The sequence below is a fragment of the Panicum hallii genome, chromosome 6, assembly GCF_002211085.1.
Source record: "Panicum hallii strain FIL2 chromosome 6, PHallii_v3.1, whole genome shotgun sequence".
Lineage (NCBI taxonomy): Eukaryota > Viridiplantae > Streptophyta > Magnoliopsida > Poales > Poaceae > Panicum > Panicum hallii.
Genome location: NC_038047.1, coordinates 6,692,814 through 6,716,155, shown reverse-complemented (window position 1 = coordinate 6,716,155; position 23,342 = coordinate 6,692,814). Strand labels below are relative to the sequence as shown.

General features: G+C 48.3%; 1 pseudogene; it reads right to left on the bottom strand.

The window, feature by feature from the left end:
* Nucleotides 1-8,675: 8,675 nt before the first annotated feature.
* LOC112898096 lies at nucleotides 8,676-11,108 on the bottom strand (annotated as a pseudogene).
* Between the last annotated feature and the right edge of the window lie 12,234 nt (nucleotides 11,109-23,342).

Here is a 23,342-nt window from a genome sequence, read left to right as displayed (position 1 = left end):
CTCCATATGGAGTAGCCCCTGAGCCTTTGGTTGAATCGGAGAATCAGGCTGAGGGTCGAATTAGTCTTGAGTCCTCCTTACTTACTTTTCAAATAAATTTAAAAAAATAAGTAGTCGATGCCACGTATCCCGCAGCCCCCGAGCCTTTAGTCCAAATCCCTAAATTTGGAGAAAAGGATCGGAAAGTCGTGGCATGCGACGAAAAAATATCCACACGGTAATTTACCAACATGATGGTACAAATGATGAGGGTTAGATCTGAAATTCGAAAAACCCCTCTTTTCAGACCAATTAACCCTGAAAAAATGATTAATTGAATATTTAATCCAAACAGTCCACCAAATGACCCTTCGTCTTCGGAATATTTCCAAAAATTACTCTTCAACTTCGGAACAGTAAACTTTTCCCCAACCGCTGGTTATTTAACCCCGCGGCAACAGTGAAAAAAGACTGTGCTTCCAATCTGCAATCTGCCCAAAACCAGAAAAATCCCCAAAAAGAGCCGCATCCTGCCGTCATCCTCCCGAAGAAATTCCAACCCCACAGATCTCCCCGCCCCTCTCCCCGCAGCCCCCGAGCAACTCGTGGCGAGCGATCCGGAGATGGCGCCTAAGAAATCAGAGATAGAAGGGAGGAAGAAGGAGGCGCAATCGGCGACCGAGGCGTGGATACACAGTAAGTGTTCTCTCAATGATCTTAATAGGCTAGTTTCCGAGGGATTGCTCCAAGACAAGAATCTTGTCAACTGGCGCCCCTCATTTCGCGAACCTTTCCCCATGGAAAATGTTGACGAAATTGTCACATTTTACCATTTTGCCGAACGGGGATTGGCCCTCTCCTCTTATTCTTTCTTCCGTGGCCTTCTTTATTATTATGGGCTTGAGCTCCATCACCTCAACCTGAACTCCATTTGCCACATTTCGATTTTTATCCATTTCTGTGAAGCCTTCCTCGGAATCGAACCCCACTGGGATCTTTTCCGCTTCCTCTTCCGCGTCAAACCACAACCCACCACAAAGAATCCTTCCGTTCTAGGGGGCGCCGGCATCCAACTGCGACAGCAGGCCGGCGACAAGTACCTATCATACAAATTCCCTTCCAACATTCCCGGGTGGAAAAATCACTGGTTCTATATCGAAAACTATGCCCCCCAACTCCTAGAAAAATCAAACAATCCACCTGTAGTGAGGCCGGAGTGGAATATTGAACTTTCCAGGGGAGACATGGATCAGGTCGAGGAACTGTTAGACATCATAGAGGCACATAAGATGACAAGAGTGACCGGCGCATCCGTCATGTTCTCCTTTTTCAAACGTCGAGTCCAACCCGTCTAACTACGCCACAAGCTTGGATTCAAGTACGCGGAGACTGAAGATCCTTCTCGCATGTGCGCAGAGGAACTATCAGATGAAGCTGCACTCCTCCGAGTCCAGCGGGTGCTATTGGACGTGGACGCCGTGCCTAACATCCCATTATTATTTTCCGCACGAAGTCCGCCCAAACCAGTAAGTATTCGACTACTTTTTGTTGGGAACAACCTCTGTTATGCCACTACTACATGAGAACCTTCTACAGGGACACACAGAATTGTACCGCAGCTACCCACCACAGCCCGACATCCCTCGGCCAGACCACCTTCTCCCCAGCGCCGCTGCCGAAGCAAAAAGGGCTTGAGTAGCTGCAGCTCAGCGCAGCAGCGAGTCCACGGAGGACGAGAGCCCCCAGGCAGAGAAGGAGGCCGAGGAAGAGAGGAGGAGGGACAACTCCTCCGGGCCAGCCGTGGAGTTGACCGAAGCTCTGCCTTTGGTACCGCAAGGTCACCGGGTGGCACGCAAGCGAAAGGCGGAAGCAGTCGAATCTTCCGGGTATTGGTTTGCAGCTTTGCTGAATTGCTAAATATCGATATTGTTATATGCTGACAATGTCCGTTTGTAGTCTTGTCGCCTCTGCACCCAGGTCCGAGCCCGAAGAGATGGGAGCATTTCCTTCTGCCACCACGGCTGTCACCATTGTCATGGCGGGGACCACGCCGCCAGCTGGTCAAACCCCGCCGCCAGCAACGGAGACTCCGCGACGGGCCTTGCGGGTGAAGAAAGCCGTCAAAAAGAAGTCTGCGCTGTAAGTTTGCATCTGGTTGCACAATAAACATTCTTCTTTTTTCGACTTGTACGATAATAGACTCGACTTCACCAGGGCTGCAAGCGCCGTGAAGCTCCAGCTGAAGCCAGCCACGACTACCTCAACCCCCGGGTCATCAACCCGAGCGGAATCTTCAAGCGCGGGGCCAGTCGTGGCTGCTCCAGCCCCCGAGCCATCAGCCCCCGAAGGGTCTACGTCCACAGAGCCAGCCCCCGAGGCGGACGTGACGCTGCCCGACTTGCCGCCTCTCGAGCTCCAAGAAGGCGAAGCTGGAGCCGGTGGCGAGGAACAAGTCAAGGCCCCTGTTGCCGCTCCTACAGATGGCGCGGGTAAGCATCTGACCGCCCACGGCTAGCTGCCGAGACCCAGGCGCAATGTGCTATAGATATTTGTACTTGCAGGTGCCCAGCAGACACCACCTGGAGAAGCCGCAGGGACCTCGGGGGGTTCTCGAGAACTGCCGATGGCCGGGTCCGGGTACCAAAATATCATCACCACCGATCTGGTGGAGGATCTGTTGCTGACGAACAGCAATATAAAGACCTTCAAGAAGGCGTACAAGGAAATGTACGAATTTGCCATGGTAAGACCGAAACACTTTTCTGCTTGTATCCCTTGTCAAGTTGCTTGTCATAATTTCTCCCTCTATGCAGAATTTGATCGCCCACTCCCAGAAAAAATCAGAAAAACTGAAAGCGGTTGTGAGTGGGCATCAAGAACTTGCTGTCCTGGAAAAGCGTGTCTCCGACGAGAAGATGAAGAACTTTTATCTGCGGCGGGAGCTCGACACGCTGAAGCAAGAAAGGACTCGAGAAACATGGCTCCTGAAGAACGACATGCAGAACCTCGAAAAAGCCAAATCCGAGCTCCAAAAATAACTCGAGGAACAGAAGAAAGCGCTCGAGGAACAGAAGAAAGCGCTCGAGGAGCAGCTCAAAGATCAAAAGAAAGCGCACCAAGGTAAGCCCTTGCTTCCCTCGAGTACTTGCATCTATCAATTTATCCTGGATTCTGAAATGCTCTTCACCACAGAACTTAGGAAAATCTTAATGTGTAAAGAAGAGCTGCTTACTGACGAGAAGAACCTACTGTATCACCGTACAGATGACGTTGAGAGGATGCAAAAGGTGATCGGCGACACTGAACGACAGTTCATCGACTGCCTTCAGCAAGTCAAGACGCTGGACGAGAAGGATGAGCGACGACAGAGGGAGCTGGAGGACCTCTGGGGGGCCGCCCAGGAGCTGGTGGACATGGTGGATCCACCAGAAGAAGGCGAAGCAAGCCCGCGGCCCCTGTTAGAGCGACTTCGTGGAGCCCCGCAGAAGGTGGTCAAGTTCCTCTCGGAAGCCCCGGTTGCATGTGTCAGCCACGCCCTCGCCTTCGTAAAGTCTTTTTTGCCGGAGGCGCAACTAGAAATATTTGCTCAGGGCATGGCTGATGATTGCACCGAGGACCAATTCGACCACTACCTCCAAGAAGCCCAACCTGTAGCAGGACAGATAGTACAAAGTGTACTCCAGGAGTAGGGTGTAAAAAATAAGTACTTACTTCCTTGTGTAAATATTTTATTTGATGTCTCCACTTGTGTGTGCCTTGGCGGATATGTCATCCGGGCCTAAATGCTAAGCAGTAGACGCTACCCTGGGTGCAGCGACCCTGGAAGTAGCCGTAGCTCCAAGTAGGAACTCATCCAACGAGTTGGCCATAACCTGGTCGGGCGGGCCTAACCTGTTAGGAAAGAACGCGAGCATCGTCACGAGATTGCTGTGCTTAAGGCAGAGAAAAAATGAAGCTACACAGAGTGCATCGACTCTGGATGTAGTCGAGGTCGCTCCTCATATGAGCGCGCTCCACGAGTAGGAACCAGACAAAATGGATCGAACTTGTTGGGAGCGAACGCGGGCATCGCCGCGGGACTGCCGTGTTTTTGGCGAAAAACGAAACTACCCTGAGTGCCATGACTCAGGATGTAGTCGAGGTAGCTCTTCATGCGAGCCCATCCAACAAATTGGGTATAGACTAGTCGAACGGATCGATCTTGTTGGAATAAATGCGACTACTGTCGCGAGCGACCATCCAAGGTCGCGGCAGAAGTCGATTCGTAGAAGGTATGAACGGAGCCGAAGCTTCCGTCAAAATGTGAAGTCGATAAGACGTGAACGTGGCCGTAGCCTCCGTAAAATTCATGATATGAAGTCGATTTATATAAATGATACACGTGGCCGTAACCCCCGTATGTTCACAGAGAAATTTACAACCCGAATCTTGTGGCACATAGCCTCCAAATTGATTCAAGGGAAAGAGACTGCCTGAGCCCCCGGAGATTCAGCCATCTCCGGACATCTTCTCATGGATAAAACTTTAGCAGGTTCTGAATGTTCCAAGAGTTCGGAACATCTTGGCCCTCGGGATATTGTAGTCGTTATGACCCTGGTCTTGTAACCTGCTTGACGACGAACGGACCTTCTCACCTTGAGTTGAGCTTGTGTAGGCCGGACTCATCTTGGATGCGACGTAGAACCAAGTCGCCTATGCTGAATGACCGTTCCTTCACGTTGTGATCGTGATATCGCCGAATCCCCTGCAGGTATCGAGCTGACTGAACAAGAGCAGCGCAATGAGCCTCTTTGACAGAATTGAGCTCTAAGTGCCTCACCTCGTTCGCCTCGCCTTCGTTATACATTTCAACCCTTGGAGATTTCCACATGATGTCGGCCGGCAAGATAGCTTCAAATCCGTACACGAGAAAGAACGGAGTTTATCCTGTGGCTTTGGACGACTGAGTCCGAAGCCCCCAGACGATATGTGGCAGCTCATGTATCCATTTGCCTCCCTTCTTGCTATTTGCATCATAAATTCTCTTCTTGAGGCCATCAATTATCATGTCGTTCGCCCTTTCGACTTGACCGTTGGTCCGTGGGTGTGCAACAGAGACATATTTAACCTCGATGCATGCATTTTTACAGAACTCCTAGAACTGGTTGGCCGTGAAATTGGATCCCAAGTCTGTGATGATGGTATTCGGGAAGCCGAAGCGATGCAAGATATCCGAGATGAAATCAACAACCCGATCTGGAGTGAGCTTGGCTATCGGCTTGTACTCGATCCACTTGGTAAACTTGTCGATAGCCACCAGCACATGGGTGAAACCGCCTGGCGCCATTGTGAAGGGCCCAATCATATCAAGGCTCCAGCACGCAAAGGGCCAGGATGGCCGTATGGTGATGAGGCTGTGGGCCGGAACATGAGACTGCTTGCCGAAGAACTGGCAGTTTTGGCACCTGCACACGAGGTCCTCCGCATCGGATACTACGGTGGGCCACCAGAAACTGGCCCTGTATGCTTTCCCCACCAGCGTCCTCGAAGCTGCGTGGTTGCCATAAACACCTTCGTGTATTTCCCGCAATATGTCATAGCCATCTTCCTTCATGACGCAGTTCATGAGAACGCCTGACCGGGCGCCGCACCGGTAGAGCTTGCTGTCAACTAGGATGAAACCCTTACTTCTGCGCGTGACGCGTGCCATCTCGGCGCTCCTTGCGTCAATTCCTGCCGGTAGCCTTTGATCCTGGATGAAGTCGATAAAAGCCTCTCTCCAGTCCTCACCCAGCATCATGACCTCCCGATCGGGGTGTTGGGGGCCCGCATCGGTGGACATCTGAGATGAAGCCTTGATGGATGGCTGTTTGAGCTCCTGAACAAAGACTTCCGGTGGAACCTGAGCACGTGTTGACCCCAGCTTGGACAAGATATCTGCGCCAACATTGTGCTCCCGTAGCACATGATGAACCTCCAGGCTGGAAAATTTGTTTTCCAATTTGCGCACTTCCTGGACATAGGCGTCCATCGTCTCCTTGTTGCAGTCCCACTCTTTGTTGACTTGCTGAATGACAAGAAGAGAGTCACCATACAAAAGTAGTCGCTTGATCCCTAGTGATATCGCCAAACGAAGCCCGTGAAGCAAGGCTTCATACTCGGCTTCATTGTTGGATACCGCCCACAGGATCTGAAGTACATACTTCAATTGCTCGACCCGTGGAGAAATAAGCAGAACTCCGGCGCTACCGCCATCGAGCTTGAGGGACCCATCAAAATACATGGTCCAGTGCTCTAGCTTGTTGACTGGAGTTGGAACTTGATTCTCCCTCCATTCGGCCATAAAATCAACTAGGGCTTGAGATTTGATTGCAGTGCTTGGCTTGAAGTTGATTGAAAAAGCCCCCAGTTCCACTGCCCACTTTGATATACGCCCCGTGGCATCTTGATTATGAAGAATATCCGCCAACGGGAAATCCGTAATCATCGTGATCTTGTACTCATCGAAATAATGGCGTAGCTTTCTTGATGCGATTAAAATTGCGTATAAAAGCTTCTGAACGGCCGGGTACCGTACCTTGGATTCGGAGAGTACTTCGCTGATGAAGTAGGTAGGCCTCTGCAGTCCGAATGCATGGCCTTCCTCGCCTTGCTCGACTACAATAGCACTGCTGAGAACATGGGTTGTTGCCGCAATGTAAAGTAGTAGATCTTCCCCCGGTAATAGGGCTGTAAGGATCGGAGGAGATTGAAGGTGATGCTTCAGATCTTGCAGAGCGCGCTCTGCCTCCTTCGTCCATTGGAACTTATCTTGGCGTTTCAAGAGCTTAAAGAAGGGTAGTCCTCTCTCCCCAAGTCGGGAGATAAACCTGTTCAAGGCTGTCATGCAATCTGTTAACTTCTGCACATCCTTGATTGTGGCCGGAGCCCCCATATCAATGATGGCCGAAATCTTCACAAGGTTGGCTTCAATGCCCCAGTTGCTGACGATAAACCCGAGCAATTTCCCTGAAGGTACTCTAAAAACGCACTTTGGTTGGGTTGAGCTTCCACCGAAATCTACGCAGACTGCTGAACGTTTCTTCCAAATCTATAATCAAATCGTCGAAATCCCTGGTCTTGATAACCACATCATCCACGTAGGCCTCAATGTTCCGATGGAGCTGGTCTGCAAAGCACATCTGGATCGCACGCTGATAAGTTGCTCCTGCGTTTTTCAACCCGAAAGACATAGTTTTGTAGGCATATGTCCCATACGGGGTGATGAACGCTGTCTTGATTTGGTCTTCCTCCTTGAGCGCAATCTGATGATAACCTGAGTAACAATCAAGGAAACAAAGCAAAACGCAGCCTGCCGTCGAGTCATCGACTTGATCAATGCGCGACAGCCCAAAGTGATCCTTCGGGCAATGCTTGTTGAGATCGGTGTAATCAACACACATCCTCCATTCATTATTCTTTTTTCGTACAAGGACAGGATTAGCTACCCACTCTGGATGAATTACTTCTTTAATGAATCCAGCCACGAGGAGTTTAGCTATCTCCCGTTTGATGGCCTCACGCTTATCATGGGCAAACCTTCGCAGGCGTTGGTTTTTAGGCACAGCTTTTGGATGTACATTCAGACTATGCTCGATCAACTCCCTGGGAACCCCTGGCATATCCGCTGGTTTCCACGCGAATATGTCTCGGTTAGCCCGAAGGAAGGTGACGAGCATGAGTTCCTATTTCTCACCTAAGCCCGCACCAATGACAGTGGTCTTAGATAAATCACCCTCCTGGAGCTGGATCATCTTGAGGGCCATGTTGTCAGTCGACTGGATGCTCGACCTGGTAGCCTTTCTCGAGAGAATCTCCAGCCCAGACTGGGAGAGCTGCTACGCGGCCGCGAGTACTTCCCCTGAAGCACCTGGCACACGAATAGTCGAAGCATACTGGATCGCCTCTTGATTGCAGTCATACGACTTCTTCAAGTCGCCTCGGAGAGTAAGTACTCCACTTAGTCCTAGCATCTTGAGAAGCAGATAAACGTAATGTGGCACTGCCATAAACTTGGCGAATGCCGGACGACCCAATATTGCATGATAAGAAGATTCGAAGCTGGCCACTTCGAACTTGATGAACTCAGTGCGGTAGTTCTCTCTCGTGCCGAAGGTGACTGGGAGAACTACCGTACCAAGTGGGTGCGCCGCATTACCTGGGACGATGCCGTAGAAAGGGGACTTGCTCGGAACCAGCATTTCCTTGAAGTCTAGGCCCATCTTATTCAGAGTGCTGGCGAAGATGAGGTTCAGACTGCTCCCACCATCGATGAGGACCTTGGTGAGCCTGACCTCTGCCACAACAGGATCCAGGACCGGGGGAACTTACCGGGCTCCAAAAAGCGTGTCCACTGGTCGTCGCGGGAGAACGAGATGGGGACCTCCGACCAACGGAGTGGTCGTGGCACCGCCGGCTCGATGGACATGATCTCCCGAAGAAGCAGCTTCTGGTCCCGCCTGGAGTCGAAATCCCCATCTCCCCCGAAGATAACGTTGACGGTCTTCGAGGCATCCTAGAACTTCGGGTTGCGCCCTTGGTCCTCTTGGTCATCATCCTCGGGTTTCTTATCTGCAGGCTTCCTGTTCTTCTTACCACTACCGGAGTTGCTAAACGTCCTCTGGAGGTGATAGCAATCGATGGCCGCGTGGTTGGCACCTGGATGCCATGGGCACTTCTTCTGCAAGAGCTTCTCGAACTTCCCTTTTTTCTCTCAACAAGCCAGCAACAAGGTACAAATAAAGACGCCTAACAAGCTAGCTGCCATTCTGGAACGGGCGGTGCCTCCACTGCTCATGCCAGTGACAGCCCTTGGTTCAGTTGAATTCAGACCTGCGTGCCACTGATGACTGGTGATAGGAACGTCGAGGCCAGCATCTTCATGGGCAGTCTTTGCAAGGGCGCATCGAGCCGCAGAACATTGATCGCCTGCCTCATGGACGGCCTCAAGTTGCGGTCAGGGTGTGCACACCAGAGCCCGGTGACTAGCACACTCTCCATCTCCCTGGCGTCAAAGTTCCCATTCAACCGCATGTCCGCAGCTCAATGATCCTTCCACGCCCGTAGAATTCCCATACCCACTGGACAAGGTGGACGGTGGCGTATTCTTCATCAGTGTCGTCTGATACTTCCACGATGGGATGCTTGCCGCACGCGACCTCAAGGAGCACCACGCCGAAGCTGTAGACGTCTGATGATGTGCTGGCCTTACCGGATAGCAAACACTCGGGATCCATGTACCACATGGTACCGGCGAGCGCAGTCGTGTGTGACTGTCGGTCACGGTCCATGAGCCTCGCGAGCCCGAAGTCACCAAGCTTGGCGGTGAAAGAAGCGTCCAGCATGATGTTGCTTGGCTTGATGTCACGGTGGAGGATGCACCGCTCCGAGTCTTGGTGCAGGTACAGAAGTGCAGAACCGATGCCGAGCACAATATCATACCTTAGAAATATTATATTACACAAGTAATTTAATTAGGAAATTGAGTCAACATGCATATGTATGTAATTTGGAGAGAGGACGTTGCAGAGATGATGTGCAATTCGTTCGTTAATTAGGTACCTGAGCTGCCACGACATGACGTTGTTCTGGCTATGGATGTGAGTGTTGAGGCTCCCGTTGGGCATAAGCTCGTACACAAGCAAGAGCTCGCCGCCGTCATGGCACCAGCCGATGAGCTGAACAAGGTTGCGATGCCTCAGCTGGCTAATAATCTTCACCTCGGAGTTGTACTCTTTCCTCCCCTGACCAGAGCTCTTGGACACCCTTTTCACGGCGACGTGAAGGTCCGTATCTTTCAAGTGCCCCTGATACACCGACCCGAATCCACCCTCACCGAGCTTCTCCTTTTCTGAGAAGAAGTTGGTTGCAGCCTCCAGCTCGCTGTAGCGGAATCGCCTTGGCCCGGCCTGTTTCTCAAACTCGTCCTCCGGAGCCTCCTCCCCTGGCACATCTTCTCCAATCTGTCTGCCCTTGCTTCTGCGGCGGCGCAGCTAGAAGCAAACCAAGATGCCGGTGCGGCGCAGCAAGAAGGAAACCAAGATGCCGGTGCACACGACCAACACCACGGAGCCAATAATCACATGGGCAATAAGTGCCACTGAAGAATTGGAGGCGATAGCAGGTTAATTAATTATTGATATAAACTAAAGCTGAGCACCAAAGAACAGCTTGCTGGCAGGTTAATTATTGAAATATTGATACTAACTAACCCGGTGGTCTCGTCGGTGGCGGCGGCGGCGGTGGTGGCAGAGGAACGGTGATGCCGAGGTCCTCTCCGGTGCTGTATGCCACATAGCAGCTGTAGCACTTGACGGCACCATAGGTGTTGTTCGGGCGCGAGCTGTTGAGCTCTATTACCATATTCTGGAGGCACTCGCTGCACATGTTGTCGTTGAGGTCTCTGGTGGGCTGCGCCAGCCCGTAGATCACCTGCTGAGCGTTGCCTTGCGAATCCGTGTACTCCTTGCTGCCGTTGGCGAACCGCAGCAAGGAGCTCGCAGCCTCCGGCACGAGCCCGTTCATCAGAGTCCACCGTTCGGCGTTCATAGTCGCCGCGTCGCTGACGTATGGGTCTGGAGAGGCCTCCGAGGAGGCGTAGTACACGATTTCCCGGTCGGCGTCGGAGAAGAACGACAGGTTGGAGTAGCGGAGGATGCAGGCGTCTCTGGAAATCTTGGCCTGTCGGCTGAACGGGCACTCCTGCTGCACATCGCCGGACACATTTCGGAGGCAGTCTTGGCACTGCGTCAAGTTGCGGTCGGCGTAGCACATGGCAAGGCCAAACACCCTGTCCGGTGCGCTGCCAGCCGTGATTTCGGCAAAGCTGTCGTTGGCTATGTTGCTCGGCGGAAGGTTGCCGATGAGATTGAGGAGGTTTGCCTGGTACTGGCTTCCGGCGGTGAAGTTGCCCGAGGTCGAGCACTCCGGGCGGTCGACGTAGCACGTTTTGTAGTTGCCCGTGGTGTAGCAGCGAAAGTTTGGCTGGGAAACCACCCCCACTGCGTCTGCGGCCCCGGCGGCGAGCAACAGAACGACGGTTAGCACTGGGGTTTGGAAGCTCGGCGAAGCCATGGCCAATGGCAGCGAAGACGACGACCTGGGTCGCATTGGGTAACGGAGCAGGGCAGCTAGCAGCCTTAAGTTGCTCCGCTCGGTCAATGCATGCTACAGTAACTTGTTGTCGATTGCTTTGCCGCGTTCGTTACGATCTTCCACAGGTTTTAATTTCTAGGAGCCGTTCAACTCAGTATCCTTCTCGGTACCTGCTGCGGCCACACAATGAGAGTGTGGTGGTCAAAGCCTTGTTCCTTGTTCCGCTTGATCTATCTAAGCCTTTTCCTTGTCCCTTCCGGACCAAATGACTTTCGAGGAAGCCTACCTTCCCCCTGTCCTTCATGGTTTAATTGAATACAAGATTGGCCCGAGTAGGACCCAGGATTTATTTTCCGAATGGAGTCTTCCTACAAACCGGGATTCGGGATTGATGCCGGGTCAAAGCTTCTGAGCTAACTTGGACCAATACCCTAAGTCTACCTTTTCTTTTTCTGAGAATCATTTCTCTCTCTATTTTATTGATGCAATTTAGAGAGAAAGAGCAGTGCCAACAAAAAATAAAAAAAAGATAATCGGGAGATCAGATGATTAAAAAAAGTACATAGACATGTAAAATAAAGGGATGTATATATACCTCACCAGCTATATCGTCAAACGATGGTGGTCGGCGGGAGCTCACCCACGAGATTGAGATGAACTAATTCCTCCGTTTGTAACGTACGTCCCCGTTGACTTTTCATACGAAGTTTGATTATTTATCTTATTCAAAAATTTTATCCAAACAGACACAAATGAGTTATGCTTAAAGTACCTTTATTAATAAAACAAGTCGTATCAAAAGAAATAATATTTTCCAAATAAAACAAGTCATATCAAAATAAATAAGATAAATGGTCAAAGTTGTCATAAAAAGTCCACGGCGACGTACATTTCCAAACGGAAGGAATACGGCTGACCAACTACCATGATGATTCCAGACATACCAACAAGACCACGATTAGGTGTTTCCTCCGCACAATTTTGATATAACAAAACACCTAGGCTCGGCAGGAGGCTAGCGCATCCACCACTATTTAAGAAGTGACCTATACCGACGTGCCAGAGTCGTGCGTCACCCATATGACAAGGATGGCGTGAGAGGTGACGCGTGTCACCTTTGTCCCCTAGGGCTGGCACGCGGTCGGCAACTGGGAGGTACCACATAATCATGTTAGGAATTATGCTCTCCTTCTAAGAGATGCCTGAAGTGGGGTCTTCTGTAGGGTCTGCTGGCTCAATAGAGACAACCCTATTCATTGCACCCTTTCTCTTCCTTTTATTACCATATGCTGGATCTTAATTAACGCCACCATAATAACCGGCATTGTTTTTATGTTGACTTGCAAAACATACAGGCATTTGTCCAAGTCCTTCAAAGTATTCTTACGGCACAAAATACAATGTTTTGGGCATGTCTGAATTCATTCCACACCAATCGTGAATATGCTGACAAGTTTCTTTGCTTGATAAGTATTGGCAGATATTTTATTGGACTTGGAAGCAACAAAGCCAAGATATGAAGTAGATCATTGAAACTACCGACTGACCAACTGTGCTTAGCCTTTAGGGACAACAGCTCAAGTATGAAATGAAGAATGGTTCGGTGTTTCGGACATCATTTTGATCACTCATTTTGCTCTGCTGACTTTTTAACTGTCTCGAAGTTTGCTAACCCCTTTGCACCACCAATCAATAGCTGCGCTTTGGTGTGACATAACAACTGGCTCAGAAAATCACCGTCATCAAGTTCGTCATCACTACTATCATCACTGCCACCATCGATGGCCCCCAGTCGACAGCATCACCATAGCCTCCACCAACATCTTCATCATCGCCGCCAGCATCATCAAAATCATCATAAGTATCAAACAATCTATTAAATTCGACGTCTTGTATGATTTCATCGATTAGATTCTCCGTCAGAGGTGGTGCTTTCTCGCCATGATATGTCCGGATCATATAGTTTTCTACAAAACCAGCCACCAACACTGTCACACCCTAAAATATTTAATTTTAGAATGTGAATATCTTTTAGAATGTGTTCATCCCTCCTTACGGTTTTTCAAGAATTTCTAAATTTTTCTAGCAATTATTCTCTTTTTCCGTAGAGCTAAATCCATTTATTGGAAAGTTCTAAAATCTTTTTCTCAAATTCTAAGTATTTTATTTGGATTCCTCGTGTCCCAAATTACCTTCTGAGTTTTTCTCGGAATTTTTAGGATTCTTCTAGATATATTTTTCATGATTTAAAAGGTTTATCTAGACTTTTCTAGATTTATTTTTAGCTTGAAAATATGTTCTAGAAAATAAATTTATTTTCTTTTCATCTCGAGCTGGATTTAACTCATTTTGGGTCTATTCCGCCTTAAATCGTAGAATCGTGCCACGTGCAACCTTTAGCTTGACCACTGCCACAATCTCATCATTTATCGTGTTTTGTCGACAAAACGTATCAAAAGCTTCTTCTTGAGGTACCGAAGCGAACACCCTAATTTTTGCCTTTTGCTTTTCCTTTCCGAAGCTTAATACCTTGTCAAAGCTACCTAATCGAGACTCACCGTCAATCGCCTTCCTTCACAAAGTTGGAGTTATCCAGAAGCTTTTCCGCTTCCCCTTTCTTTCTTGCTTTCTCCATCTCGTCGTAGTGGGACCAATTTGTTTCTTCAGTATTCGTCATTTTTTCTCTATCCTATCCGAGACCATAAGATGCCCCATCATGGTAACCATCCTCTAACCTTTCTCCTCGATCATACCTTACTCGAAATGGAACCGTAGCTCAATTTCAGCGTTGTTTTTCGATGATGCTCTACTATTGTAACTACCAACAACTCGGCCTGATCTCTCCCTTTTCTTTTTTGCGCTCTCGAATAGCCCATTCACGTTCAACCAGCACCGTCAGCTTGTTTCCATGTGCGGCCCTGACCCAAAAATATTTTGGCCTATAACCGAACTAGCTCGCCACTCAACTCTTGATGCGAGGTCGTTTCCTCCCTCCTTCCCCTCTCCCTACCTCTCTCTTTCTTGCCGACTCGTGGGACCCACTACACAGCCCCATCTCCTTTCTCTTGTAAACAACCTAAACTCAAACAAACTCCAAGCCCGGCGTAGCACGTGAAGTCTCGGTCACTCACCCCTAAAAAAGACAGAGAAAAGGCGAGCCCCCTACGACCTTCCCTGCATCGTCGGCCTTAGGCGTCCGCGACCCCTGCTCGCGCTCTCAGCCCCCGCACGCCCCCTGCCACGAGCCATCGCACCTCTTGCAGCCAGCGCCGCGGTCGCACTCCCCCGCATCAATCCCTGCTGCGCCGTCGCTTGACCCTATCGCTGTTGACTTGGTCGTGGGCGCCAATCCCCATGCCCCCTGCTGCTCGCACTCCACCTCCCAGCGCCGCCGCCCAGGCCTGCTCGTCGAGCAGTGCGTTCCATCGCTGAGAAAGCAGGAGCCGATCAAGCAGCGTTGGCCGTCGCCCTTTAGCATCCTCGGCCCACGGAACCGCACCTCCTGGTGTCCGCGATCCCAGCTGCTCGCACTACTGCATCACCACCACAACATGCAGCACCGCCACCGGGAGAACCAGCCACGATGAACAGAACACAGCCGCCTCCTTCCCGATCAGACTCCGGCTGCCACGGTGCATCTCCGCCATGGGTAAGCGGTAAAACGGATTTCCCTCGATCTCCTCCTTCTTTTCCCCTGCTTCCAAAGCCTATCGTGCCCTAAATCACCGGGAATCCGGCAAACAGTACCCGCAGGTTCTCCATGGGGCTGTTCTGAGCTTTTTGCAGATTAGTCCCTAAGAGATCTTGTAATTTCGGTTGTTTTTCTTGTGTCTTGCAAATATCATAGAAAACCCCCTAGTAGATCAGATCTTTTCAGTCCAGCCCTAATCCCGTTCTTTTACAGATCTTACCCTAATCTTTGCCCTTTTTGTGAGCTTAGTTTTTTGTGTCTTGAAAATCTTCCCTGCTAGCCCTTAAAATCTATAGTTTATCGCGATTAGGTTCCTACAGCCTTATTTTAGCCACAGTTTCCGCATTCTAGATCCGTTTCAACCCACTTTTGTTACATTAATCTTATTTTAGCGTAAGCTATCATTGAGCAACGCTTTTGTATCATAGTTCCTATTTTAAAATTAAATATTGATTTAATTTGATTAATATTCTCTTATTTAGTTTTTCTAAATAAAATCCAAATAGATCTATACTCCGGTTTTCATAATTATTTTTAACTTAATTAATACCCACTCAAATATATTTTAATATTATTTGTTCAGTTCAACTCGAATCATAAAATTATATGTTTAGATGTTCTCACAAGTCTTCTTTCTAATTAATTATTTAATTAGTGTAATTTGTACATAGACAATTATATACAAAATTTGATTAAGTTGTATCTCGTCTTTATAAATGCAAATATAATATAAGTTAATTATAATCAGTGATATTCTCTTTCAAATATCTTTTACATTAGTTTTCTAATTTAAAATAAATTAAGCTTATAGTTCTTTGTTTCTTTTATAACACAAATTTTCCTGTAGTTGTTTCTTTTCAACCGTAGCTCTGTTTTCCGCGTTTCTTGCACTCTCATGACCGTAGCAACGAGCCTTCTCCTTTAGTATGCTCTTTTTAAAGCTTTCCATTTATTTGGTGTATGTGTTCTTAGTTGTTCTTGTTTGTTTGTTTATTGTTTTGCTTGGGCTCGATGCTTGTGTGATGTTAGAAGCAGCGCAATCCAAGTGCTTTGAAGATTAAGAGTTTCAAGAACAAGATTTAAAGACTCTAAGCAACTATTCTTTGGAAGAAAGGCAAGTGTTCCTTGATCATGCTTTTGTCCTACTAATCACAATAAATATAACTTTTCTTTATGCATGCGTATGTCCTAATTTTGATGGATCCTAATTAAGGATATGCCTAGTCTTTATGATCATTTCTTGCTATTCTGAGTTTTATCTTTCTGTTGGGTAGCTACTTCTTAGTTACCAAACTGGTTTTGGTTTGGAAATGTCAATAACCATGATGATAACAATGATGATGCTACACCTATTTTACTTCATATTCTTAGATAATTTGCGTTGTTAATCACAAGATCATATATTTAATCGGAACATGGAGAACCATCTAGAAAAATATTGCAACCACAATACTATATGGCTCTAGTCTTGGCTAATTAATTAGAAATACTAGCTTATGACAATCTTACCGAAAAGGTAAAAGGGGTTGCATCGTCGGGATATAGCTCGGTCCTCTTGAGGTTATGATATAGTCCTGGTTAAGACATCTTCCTCATTAGGGAGAGTTATGACCGCTTTGACTTGAAATCTTCGCGGATTGTGATAAGTTAAGGAATCTTTACAAAGGCCTCGTAGTGAATCTCTAGCCACTCACCTTGGAAGTGTTTAAGAGGATTGCGACCTCGGGCAACATGGGAAACACGAATTGTGGGTAAAGTGTACAACCTCTGCAGAGTGAAAACTAATATATCAGTCGTGCTCAAGAGTAGTTTGGACCCTCACATGATAACTGAACTTGAAGATGACTTAAATCATGGATCATGTTTATGGTTGTTGTTATACTTCTGTTATATCTTTTTTGTTTCTTTTAATGTGGGTTTTGCTATGAACTTATACCTTAGTAATCAGGTGCTAATAAAACTTGACCAACTAAAATTGCTTATCGCAGTAAGCCAGTTAGCCTTTCCTTGCTTTTGGCCTTCATGTCATATAATTCCCAACACTTGCTGAGTACCAACCATAAGTGTACTCACGCTTGTTATAATTACTGCTCAGAAGAGAAAGTTTATGTGAAGTCTCTTGAAAATGATGCTGAGTTCTACGCCTACGCAACCTCTGGTCGATTGCCTGTGAAGTTTGAAGCATTCGTTTGCAGGATAAGCTGTAAAACTCTGATAATCTTTAGTCTCTTAGTTCTCTTTTTGTGATATTGTTACTGATTATTCACTGATGAAGTCACTGAATGTATGGAATTTGATCCTGGCATACATATAGTTATGTATTCGGTTTTATCCTTAAAACCGGGTGTGACAAATACATGCGATTTGATTTTAGTTGCTTCACTAAATACTCTCGTATTCATGCAAGTTTTGCATGGACAAGGTATCCTCTATGTCTTCTGAGTTCTTACATGGTTTTCCGCGGATTGAGTGAATTTATTAAGTTCTCCAAGAAAAATAGGCCTCCGTCCTTCGTGGTTTGTACATTCATATCCTATCCATCTCTTAACAACAATAAATAATTTAAATGGATTAAAATAATCTCTTCAATAATTTAATAAATAAATGGTAAATAAATATATACTTTTATATATGCGTAGATATTGAAAAAATTCAATTTAACATGTACTAACTAAAAGAAGAACTAGATGAGTACACATTTAGGATGGACATAGACTAGAATTTAGCCTATTCTGTAATTATTTTGTAAGTGTATTATTTGCTGTGCAGATACTTACTCCGTTTGTCTCATTTATAAAGCCTACTAGATTTCAAATAAAATTTTGGGAGTTTATACTTTATGGGTAACATATCTGAGGCTTTTGGTTACTGGCTGGAAATAAGCAAGAGTTATGCATTTTTGAAGATAAAGTTCCTGATAAAGATGCAAACCACACATAACACGCTCGGCACGTCTGAAGTATCATCCACGTTTATTCATCGCATCACATGAAGTTTTATTTTACTGGAGGACAAATGGAGTTGCTCTCAGTACATCACACGCAGCGTGCAGGGGCATGCATCCACGCCACGCAAGATGACTAGACACGCGGCTTCGTCACTGGAGCTACTCCTGGTGGCCGCTAGTGCGGCCGCCGCGAGGGCCCTGCTCCTCCTGCGCCGCCGCCGCCCCCTCTTCCCCGGCCTGCTTCCTGCTGGCCCTCTCCTGCCGGCGCATCAGCTTGTCGGCCCTCTTCTCCTCCTTCGCGCGGGCAACCAGCTCTCGCAGCACGGCACCAGGGACCGTGTCGGGCTCCTTGAGCCCCCTGATGGCGCGCTCCATGTCGCCGGCCGTGATGACGCACCGGTTCCCGCGGACGGTCTCATCCGCGGCCGCGACGGCAAGCCTGGCCGTCGCCTCGGTGACGCACCACTCGATCGTCTTGCGCGCGCACTCGACAGTGTCCAGGTCTTTGCACCGCGGCACCTTGAACTCGAGCACGCCGAGCGGGAGCACGCGGCCCGGCGAGGCCCCAGCCGCCGTGCTCGACTCCCAATCGGACACCGCAGCGTCGCCCTCGGCGTTCATGCCTGCAAACAACGGAATCAATCAACATGGGTGCTGTACAGCATGGGTGTCGTCTTGGCTAAGGGAGCACATTTTACAGTTTGGTTCGCCGCTGGCCATTATGAGCCTTCTTGAACCGAGACTAGGTGTCTTCTTTATCTGAGCTTCACCACTGCACACTGCCTACAGCTGCCATTCTTATAGCTCCAGCCGAGCATCATCACCATGCGAATACGGACGAAAGGCAGTAACAATCCTCAAAACTTTTGCTAATCCCCTTTGCTACCACTGCATTGCTTTCTGTTGGTTGTAGATTGGGGACATAGCGGTGGCACCTTGCACACAACGCACTCTGGCCGTCCTGTGGCTGGCAGCCGCGCGCGGATTCATGGGCCGGAAGCTCCTCTTGAGAGAAAAGCTAGCGCCCGGAGCAGCCTATTGCACGTTCATATTTTGTTGTTGCTTGGTGTCCCGTGCCAGGTCCATTTCTTTGTGTCTAGCTCAGCCGTGTGATCGATTTGCTGCTGGGACATTGGTCGGCGTGTGACCCGGGCTCCCGGGGTCACACCGGCTTGGAGCCACACACATGGGCACGTACGTGCACTCGCACAAGGGCAGGACACGACCGGCTTGATAGATGCCAGTCCATGCGCGGACCCAAGTGCCACGATGAACTGAAGCGGCTAGGCTGAAGCAATGTCTTCCGTCTTTGCTCTGCCTTGGGTTCTCACTAATTAAGCCACTAATTCGAGCTCTAGCTAAGAGCACAAGGGGAGGCGCATGATCTCCGATCAGAAACGACAAAACTCCCTCATACTAGATCCAGCCCTTTAGCATAATGAGGGGTGGCGTATGGTATCTCTGACCAGAAGCGATAAAAATACCTTGCGCTAACTCCGGCCTTTTAGGAGCACGAGCGGTGGCATGATATCCGACTAGAAGCGACAAAACTCCCTCAAGCTAGCGAGTTTTTCTAACTTTTCTTTTTAGGAGCATGAGTGGTAGGTCATAATCTCCAACTAGAAATGACAAACTTCCCTCCTGCTAGCTCCAGCCTTAGCCGATGTTCCTTCTATGGGCTGAAGCAATGTCTTCCGACTTTGCTATGCCTCGGGCCTCACTAATTCAGACACTAGTTAGAGCATGCTAGGAACACAAACGGCAGTGCATGATCTCTGTTCAGAAACGACAAAACTCCCTCATGCTAGATCCAGCCTTTTAGGAGAATGAGTGGTGGTGCATCATCTCCGACCAAAAGCGACAAAAATACCATGCGCCAACTCCGGCCTTTTAGGAACATGAGTGGCGGCATAACATCCGACCAGAAGCGACAAAATTCCCAGAAACTAACTTCAATTTTTTCCTGAGTTTCCTTTTTAAGAGCTCGAGGTGTGGGTCATAATCTCCTACTAGAACCAAAAAGATTCTCTCCTGCAAGCTCTGGCCTTTTCTGACATTCCTTTAGCATCAGTGATGATGTATGATTTCTGACTAGACGCGACAAAATTCCCTCCCGCTTGCTCCAGCCTTTTCTGACATTCCTTTTAGGGGCTAGCACGACTGACGACGCATGATGTCTGACCATAAGCCAAAAATTCCATCATACTAGCTCCAACCACCACTGCAGAAAACATTTATAGAGACAGGTAAAATAATATTTGTAGGGGCGGGCGTGATACCCGTCCCTACTTCTAGAAATGCTGTTTGAAGGAGCGGATCATGCTGCCTTAGATGGTGTACCCTTCTCTTCTGTGACCGTGTCAAGCCTTCGGGATACCATTGCGGATCCGATTCTGGAATAAATTCCTGACGGTACAAGGGTTCATCCGATTCTTCAACCCGTCTTTGCCTAGCCGATTGCTCTTATGGAAGCTCAACCTTTCATGGACTGGAATCCTTTTTTGCGGCCGATCACGATGATCATATTCTTCAAATCGCCTGTCGCGCCACGACCTTCCTCCTTCCCGAGACCGGTAACCAATCCGATAATGGACGGAGCTACGTTGCCTCTTGTAGTCGTGGTCATGATCTTGGCGTCCATTGCACTCTGGGCAATCCCAAACCGAAGGCAGTCTCAATCCTTCGTTCCAGCAGTGGGCGATGAAAGGACAACGCCAGTGTGACTCTTGGTCGCATCGCTTTGCCTCTCTACGCCTCTGGTTCTTCTCTTGTTGAGGCTTGTACTTGTTCAGTAACATCTGTGACGTCACCCTTGGATGATGTGCGCCACCCTCTATTATCTTGGTGAGCACGATGACCATCATCCTTGACCTCATCAGCTGTAGTATGAACCTTGGGATCAATTGACCCAAATTCCCTCGCGCTTTGTGATGTCAGCACCTTGATCCTTCCTCCCCCGAGCTCCACCATGTTAACACTTGATGCTGGGAAGTGGTGCTGATCGATTTTCATCAGCTTCTTGCTTTCTATGAGTCTGATTCTACAAGTCAATCTAAGGCTCGGGAGCTACTCTATATGGAGTGCGAGTTCGCACCCCATATAAAAGAAGACTTGACAACTACTCGGGGCATGAGCACCTCACAGCCTTGATGCAGCCAAGAGAGTACTCGGAGGACACCTTTAAGATGAAGTTCGGGAGAACTTAAAGATGCCTTCAGAAGTACTCGGACGCCTGCAGTACTCGACTACGAAGAGTTTGGGGGGTTGTCAGACCCGGAGCCATAGGACTGTGTACATAACGTACTTTTTCGTAGGATAAGGGATGTGATATGGCCCACGCCCTACATCTGTTGTAACTACTCGTAGCATAGTAGGACTACTCATACAGTAGTAAAACTAGTTGGACACGATAGGAAACTACCCGAAAAGTACTCGGCTAGGACTTCTGGGCTTTGTACCCGACTAGGACATCCATATAAATCTGTCCCCCCAGACTATATAAGGGCGGACCGGGACCCCCTCCAAACAGCGGATCACCCGATAACCATATAAGACAATACAAATCACACAGAACGTAGGGTATTACGCTCTCAGCGGCCCGAACCTGTCTAAACTTTGTGTTCCTTGCATCTTCGAGTTCCTAATCTCAGCGACACACTATCTACGAACTCACCACCTCAGGGATATCCCTTAATGGACGTAGCAGTAAAACATCGACAGCATAGTCTTGAACCAGAAGCGGCAAAATTCGTTCACGACAGCTTCAGCTTTTTCCAATATTCTTAATTACAGCACAATTGGCCACGCATCTCCGACACAATGGAACAAAATTAAACTCCCTCTCCTTGCTGGCTCGGGCAATTTCCAGCTTTCTTGTTTGGAGCACAAGCAGTGGCACGTTGTCTCCAAACAGAAGCGACAAAATTCTTCAATTCTAGCTTCACCCTTTTCCATCTCTTTCAAATGGAGCATGATCTCTGATGCCAATGTGACAAAACTACCTCATGCTAACTCCGGCAACTATTTGGAGCGCAAGCAGCGGTGCATGGTCCTGGACCAGCTCTAGCAGTTTCCAACATTCGTATTTGGAGCACAAGCAATGACGCATTGTCTTAGACCAGAAGCGACGGAATTTGTTTGTGGCAGCTTCAATCTTTTCCAACTTTCTTAATTGGAGTACGATTGACCACGCATCTTCGACATAATGTGACAAAACTTCCTCTTGCTAGCTCTAGCAATTTTTGACTTTCCTATTTGGAGCACAAGTGGCAGCACGTGGTCTCTAACCACAAGCAACAAAATTCTTTCATGCTAGTTTTAACCTTTTCCAACTTTCTTAATTGGAGCATGATCGACTACGCACGATCTCTGACATGAGCCACCTGACTCTGAGATCCTAGCTCCAGAAGTTCCTGAGTTATCTTTAATATACAAGCGAAGGCATGTGTTCTCCAACCAGAAGCGACAAAATTACATGGTGGCGAGTTCTAGCTCAGCTACTTAGGCGTTTTTCAAATTTCCTTTTCGATTTTTTCTCCAACCCAATTTTTTATCTTTAGGAACTTTTCAAAAAACATATTAGGATAACTTTTTCACTGAACTTTTCAGGGTAAATTTTCTTTTTGAAAACTCATCACTATAGCTTGCGGAGAACTTAATTTGGAATAATACTTTTTCAGAAGAACATTAGAGGAGAATTCTGAAAGTATTTTGAGGGAAATGTTTTTTTGAATAAAATTTCTAGGGAATATCTTAAAATAAGTTCTGAAAATTTTCTCCAATTTTTTTTTGAAATATCTTCTAAAAAGTCTATTGGCAGCTCACGTTTAATGATAAAGTTTGAACAGCACCTCCTACTAATGTTTAATAGATAAATATGGATGATGAAATAGGTACTATTGTGGTATATGTAATATCCACGCTGAGAGATGAAGCAGTCAACAAATTTATCATAAGACTTAGTATTCTTGCTTGCATTGATAGCTTCCACATAAATATAATCTACATACAAAAAGGGGTGCGGGTGGAACAGGAGGAAATACCTGCAAAGAGGGTTCCCTAATATGTATGCTAAATTTATTCGCATGACATTCAAGGGACATATCTTTAATATAGATTGCATGATCAGTCAATTTTCATAGAGGAAAAAAATGATCATACCTATTAAAGACACGCATTGCGTGGGAGAATTAACGGAAGGATAGCAGGGGCGGAGGGCCCAGTGTGGCGAGGTATGGCGTTCGCCATACCTCGGCCCGGCCCAGCCCAACAGAAAAATTTTACCCTATCCATTCCCCACCCGCCCGCCGCCTGCAGTGCCCTTCCGCACCCCCGCCCCCGCCCGCCCGCCGGCCGCAGGACCCCGCCCCCGCCCGCCCGCCGGCCGCAGGACCCCGCCCCGCGCGCCGCCGGCCGCCCGCCCGCCGCCCGCGGCCCCGCGCCCCCGCCCCCGCCGCCCGCAGCCCCGCCCCCGCGCGCCGCCGGCCGGCCGCCGCCCGCCGCCCGCGTGCGTGCCCCCCGCCCCGGTTCAGATCAGCCTCTTGCCCTCTTCCTACTCCTTGTTCTTCGGTTCCTTCCTTCCCCGTGTTTGTTTTTTCACGGATTGTTTTGTTT